This window comes from Marmota marmota, unplaced genomic scaffold, assembly GCF_001458135.2.
Source record: "Marmota marmota marmota unplaced genomic scaffold, marMar, whole genome shotgun sequence".
Lineage (NCBI taxonomy): Eukaryota > Metazoa > Chordata > Mammalia > Rodentia > Sciuridae > Marmota > Marmota marmota.
This window is the reverse complement of record NW_026000037.1, coordinates 31,680,564-31,686,836: the sequence shown is the minus strand read 5'-3', so window position 1 is coordinate 31,686,836 and position 6,273 is coordinate 31,680,564. Positions and strand designations below refer to the sequence as shown.

The following is a 6,273-nucleotide window of genomic DNA, read 5'->3' as shown; positions in this document are numbered from 1 at the left end:
CTTCTTCTTCTTCTTCTTCTTCTTCTTCTTCTTCTTCTTCTTCTTCTTCTTCTTCTTCTTCTTCATTTTGGCAAATGATTTATGACAGGGACACTTTACTACTGAGATATATCCCCAGTCCTTGTTATCTTTCAGTTTGAGACAGGGTCTTGCTAATTTTGTTGAAGCTGTTCTCAAACTTGTAATTCTTCTTCCCCAGCCTCCCAAATTGCTGGGATTACAATCATGAGCCACTGTAAGAAGTATCTTCCATAAACATGCTGGGACATGCTGGGACTCACTAAGTTGTTGGCCATAAGGAACAGAAGCCATTGAACTCTTCAAGGACAACAGCTGAGAAGGGGAGAGCTTCTTCTTCCCTTTCTTTCCTCCCCCTGCCAGCTGTTACCATGGAGCCCATTTATAACTTATCTTAAAAATGTAGACATCTCTGTGAAGCCCAGCTCAAGGCCAGAGGCCTTGTTTGCACATTTCTTCAATGTACTATACTGGATACATTTGTGAAAACTAGTAAGGGGGTGTCCAGCACCTGGAGTGCTGGTATCTTCTCAGCCAGTGGCCAAGTAAATAGGGTGACACAAAAATAGGAAGTTTATCTACATTGAACTCTTTTGCAGAGATTCTTTTGCTGACAGTCCTACAATTAGTCTGGGTGAAGATTTCTGGAGAGGCCCAGTTAAGACTTTTCAGTGGAGAAAGTGGGTGCCACTTCAGCCACACTGAAGAATTTTGTTCCAAGGACATCGGTGATACTGGCCACGTCCATCCCTGGACTCCACCATTCCCTGACATCCACCCATTGGCTGGAGAGAACCACAGATTAGGATGTCTGCACTTTGGCAAAAGAAGTCTGGTAGCATGGGAGGCATTTGGGGGCTTTTGATTGCCCTAGAATTGTGTGATTTGTTTATAGTGTTTAATTAGTATGCACTGAATTCTGGTTGGGGTGCTCTCACACACCCAACAATTTTTGCATTAATTGTTTATATTTGATGTTTGGAGTGATCGAATATACGCTTGCATTTAAAGACAATCCACCTCTGAGTAATTATTAATAGTGCTACTCAAAACAGCCACCATACCTGGTACTTATGCCATTTAAAAAAATATTCTTAGTATTTGCTTTAGAGTTAATTTAGAGTTAGCAATGTACACTTAGGGCTAATCTAAGTTCTTTTTAAATTCATACTGTATTTCTTCAAGTGTGGTGGTTTCTAGTTCCTTTCTCCTCTCTCCTGTAGAACTACTGTCACTTCATTAACCCATAAAATATAATTACATGGTGTATTGCTGTTGCTTCTATTTTGAATACATTTATCTGTTTTATCAATCAAGATTAAGAAAAAAAAGGTTTTATATTATCACACAAGATAATTCTCAAATATGCCTGTTTTTTAAATGTAAATACAAATTTCTGACCTATTTCATTTTCCTTTACTTCTTTTGAGGGGAGTGTGGTGGGTACCAGGATTGAACTCAGGGACACTCAACCACTGAGTCACATCCCCAGCCCTATTTTGTATTTTATCTAGAGACAGAGTCTCACTGAGTTGAATCCACAAGGATTCCTGGCATTCCTGTTCTCTAAAAGATTTCTATTAATGTTTCTTGCAGGGTGGGTCTATTGGTAAAAAAATGCCTTCAATATTTATTTATATGTTAATCTTTCTTTTTCTTCTTTTTGGGTGGGAGGGTACTGGGGAATGAAGACAGGCACTGGACCACTGAGCCACATTCCCCAGCCCTATTTTGTATTTTATTTAGGAACAGGGTCTCACTAAGTTGCTTAGCACCTCGATTTTGCTGAGGCTGGCTTTGAACTCAGGATCCTCCTGTCTCAGCCTCCTGAGCTGCTGGAATTATAAGCTTGTCCCACCACACCCAGCTTTCTTTCATTTTTGAGTAATTTCATTGCATAAAAATTTCTAGGTTGTTCGTTTTTCTGCCATTCCTCTTGGTTTACATAATCGTGCCCATCACTTTGTAAATAATCTCTTCATTATTTTTTTTTCCATTTAACTTTGAGTTTGTGGTAGTGAGAGGTACTAAGGCCATCATTAATGCAAGCACAATAAACAAATGCTAATTCCATTTTTTTTTTGGAAGTAATTTTACTTTAAAGCTACTGTACCTGGTATTTCAATTAAGATGATTTATGAGACATAATTGTAAAGTGACTCTATTTTTTTTCTATTGTTCTTTTGAAATGTGTTCTGAACAACTTGTTCTTTTCTTGTAGAAGATGAAAACTTGAGTGGGCTCCATGACTTTCATGAACCCTGTAAATTGAAATTGCTAAGTAGTCTCCACTTAGCAATTAAAATAGGTAGTCTCTGTTACTTCAAAACTTTGAATTTGATTTGACATTGATGTGTCTCCCGCATGGTCCTGCTGTTCTTAGGAAGCCAAGAATGCGGAGGCAGATTGTGGGAGGTGAGCACCTTCTCGCCTGCCCATAGACACTGACTCCCCCTTTTCTTCCCACGTGTAACATCTGACCCTTCTGTATTTGGAAAGCAAAGAAGTGAAGAAGGAAAGAGCCAAATGAAGGTTCCTATTCTTCTGATATTGAATCCAGAACAAAGGTCAGGCAGTTAGTATAGATAGATAATCAGATAAGGAAGATGACAGCTGATTCAAAGGGAATGGAATGTTAATATCTTCATTGAACTCCTGGCCAAAGTCACCTAGCTCTGAGGTATTGAAATGCTAATACTCCTAGAGTTCTTCTCCCTGCCTTAAACTGTTGTCAAGGTGACTGCTTCCAGGGAACTGGTCCTCCCAACCAAGGGCTGTAGATGATATCTCCATGGCTGCTCCCTTCATGCCTGGACCCCTGGGCAGCTTTGTTCCTGCCCGCCATTTGGTCAGGGGTCACTTTTGGTCACTGGTCACATAGGCAGGATGGGGGGGGCATGAGAAAAAATAAATTCTAAAATATACAAAAAAGGCAGGACACCCTCATTTCCTTGGATTCCACCTTTGGATACCAACCCTGGGTCACCTTTTTCCTCCCAGGAGAAGACTGTTACCATCCTTTAAATAAAACTTGCTTCCAGGTGCGGTGGCAGAGGCCTGTAATCTCACCGGCTCAGGAGTCTGAGATTGGAGGATTGCAGTTCATAGCCAGCCTCAGCAAAAGCAAGTTGCTAAGTAACTCAGTGATATTCTGTCTCTAAATATAATACAAAATAGAGCTGGGGATGCGGCTCAGTTTTCTTCTTAAACTTCCACTCATGTTTCAGAGGATGTCTACCTGTGGCTTCCTTGGTGTGAGTGATCCTTTCTTCCATGGGTCATAGTTTTCACCTCTTTCTGTTCTCTTTGGGCAGCTAGTAGTAATTCTAGCATCTTTCTGCTGAGGCCTATTTAACCTAGTTGAATTGTCCTCCTGCAAAAGGATAAAAATAAACCACTCCCTCTGGGTTGTGACTGGATTCTAATTCATGAAAATCACCCCTGTATTCTTTCAACTTAAAAAAATAATAAAATTTTCAAAATATAGTCATTCCTTCTATAACCGTATATTTCATTGTTCGATCACTTGTTCTTCAGCTTTTGATGTAAATCAAACATCAGGGCACTGGACCTCACAAACTCCACAGAATACAAATTAAGGTCTCACAGGGTTTCCTTAGAATTATTTTTCTTAGGCTAATGGTAAAAATAAAGAACTTCCTAATCCTTACTGTCGAGTGAGGGGAGATTCATGGAATTGCTCTCACTAATAAATTAAAAATATTCCCCTGACTCAGTCTTCTATTTCTTATCCTTTTCCACTATAGATGTTGATGAAAGTTTGAAGAATTTTCAAGTAATCTTTTAAAATTTTTATTATAGTATGGCATGTGACTTTGGAATATGTTGTTGAATTTATTCTAGATCCCATATTTTACATTTCCAATTAATATGCTGTTACTTTTGTATCTTGTTTTTTGTCATTGCCACAATCTGCATTTCCCCTCCACTTTTTGTAAAATTGTTACAGTGTGTTATGCTCAAATTAGGGACCCCCAAAAGACCACCAGAGATCATGATCGATGTAAGCAGCAAAGAGTTGTTTATTGCGAGCTAGCTGGGTCCTCGGTCGTCCGCACGCACACAGCAACTGGTGACCCTGAGAGGCCCCGAGACCAGGGTTTGCAGCAGTTTTATACACTCTTTGGGGAAGGCAGGTTCTTCACATACATCATATCATCTCTTAGAAAATCATCACACACCACGGGAAAATCAAATAACAACTCTAAAACATGATTAGCACATTCACTGGCGGGAACAAGTTGGGTAAGGGTGATTGGTTAGTACAATAGAGGGATTTGTTTGAACTGATTGGTTTAAGCCATGAGGGGAGTACATGCTGAACTACATGGTTTCCCAACATATTATCAACCACCATAAACTACTCCCAGGGTCATCTGGCATCCCAGGTATTTTCCTTGTCTCATGCTGATTGGTGGTTGCTAGGGGGTTGCTATGTTGCTATGGTTCCTCACCTAGCCTGACTGAGTCAGGGACACCTGGCTCAGCAGATCTCTGCTGTTATTTGTAGATAAACAACTCAGCAGGGGGGGTATGTGCCTAGGAGTGCTCTGTGGGTCTTTCCAAGGACAAGGGTCAAGCCCCCTTCCTTGGACAGGCTTTGCTCTGAGGTAGAGGCTGGTTTTTCAAGTGTTCCACTTTATTGCTCTGCCAGGACAACTTATTTTTTAAAATGGACATGTTTCTTTCTCTTCCTCTCTCTCTTCCTCTCCCTAATCTCTGCCCTTCCCTAACCTCAGGGGAAACAGTATTACCTTTTTTCTCCATCCTGGGCAGATTTATCTGTCCTTAGTACACACACCTACCATAGGAACAAAGTAATCCAGATACCTGGGATAGTAACAAAAGATCTCAGAAATGACTATCTCTGAAATTCACAAGTGAATTACAACTCTAACAGAGAACACATGGAACTAGCCCTTGAATCCTCTCTTTAAGAGTCCCCTGTTTGTTTGATGGGTAGAATCACAGCCTTTGGGACAGGTGTTCTGAAGAATATGGACCATAGGCCCAAAAGGAATTTATATTCCTGTTCCCCTACCTGCTTTCTCTCCCGACTGTAAATGTTTCCACCACCAAAGATCCTCCCATGGCCTGGCCCTGCCACCTGCCTGTCAAAAGGGCCCACCAAAGTCACTAACTCCTCCCATGAGCAGGTATGGCTATAAAACCCAGTCCCTCCTGGTGGCCGGCCGTCATTCCAAAGATGTGCCCCTCTGGTGCTGAATAAAACATCACTGGTCCATGAGGTCAGCCTCCACTTTTCTTTTTGTTTTTGTATTTCCTTCCCTGTGCTTTCAGGCCCCTGTGTAAGATCCTTGCTTAGCATCTGGGCAGCCATTTTAAGTGACAGTCCCATTTTAAGAAAAATTTCGATTTCCTGCCCAGTGGCATTTCTGAGAAAGGCTCATCACTCCCTCATAACAACCCCTTAACCACCTGGCACTAATCCCTGCCCCTGCCCCATAAAAGGTCTGAACCCCAAGCCTATTTTGCCTCTCTGTCTATGGAGAGATGTGCCTTTATTTGTCAGAGCTGTGTATCTCTGCCTGGTCTTCATCTTTCATTTCTTGCTCGCCCATCTCCTGGTTCCTCACTTTCCTTTAATCCCCCTGTGGTTCTCCTTTGCTAGTAAAGTAATAAACTTTATTTTTCCTTCTTCTCAAAACTATGCTCTTGTTATTGGATTGGCATCGGGGACAAGGAATGAGCTTTTCGCAACAAAATGATTACTTATTTAAATAAAGAAAAATGGAATGCATTTTTATGGCTTTCTTGCTCTTTTCCCATATCAGTACTTTTTTTCACAATATACAGGAACATTTGTTCAAATATTTGTCAAATTTCTCCTCATGGTTTTGGTAAGACTTGAATTCCTTTCTCTCTCCTTTTTGAGTCAAAACATGATGACAGGTGAGGAAGAAGAACAGAGTGAGAATGAAGATATTCCCCTTCTCTGTTTCTTCTAATCAGTTTGTTCGTAAACCACCTTGACCGCACTTACCCCAGAATTTATTCATATTAGTGGACTCTAGTTCAGAATCACTCACTCTCTCTCCATCAGTGAATGGATTTCTTGGATTGCAACATGGGATTTGGGTGACTCCCTCACTCTGCAGCTTCTTTCAGGCACTAGTCTCCTATACACTTGTTCTCAATCTCCTTGACTTCATCTGTCACCAGGTCACTTGTACCTCATTGATTTTTCAGTAGAAAAGTCACAAGAAATTTTGG

General features: G+C 40.9%; 1 long non-coding RNA gene across 1 annotated transcript in view; it reads left to right on the top strand.

Annotated features, from left to right (window-relative positions):
• The window catches only part of LOC125619459, a 19,731-nt gene extending 16,522 nt beyond the window's left edge, over positions 1-3,209 (top strand). The window contains exons 2-3 of the long non-coding RNA XR_007351020.1: positions 648-652; positions 3,060-3,209. This is a non-coding gene — a long non-coding RNA (uncharacterized LOC125619459). The remainder of the gene's footprint in view (positions 1-647; positions 653-3,059) is intronic.
• The last annotated feature ends 3,064 nt before the right edge of the window (positions 3,210-6,273 follow it).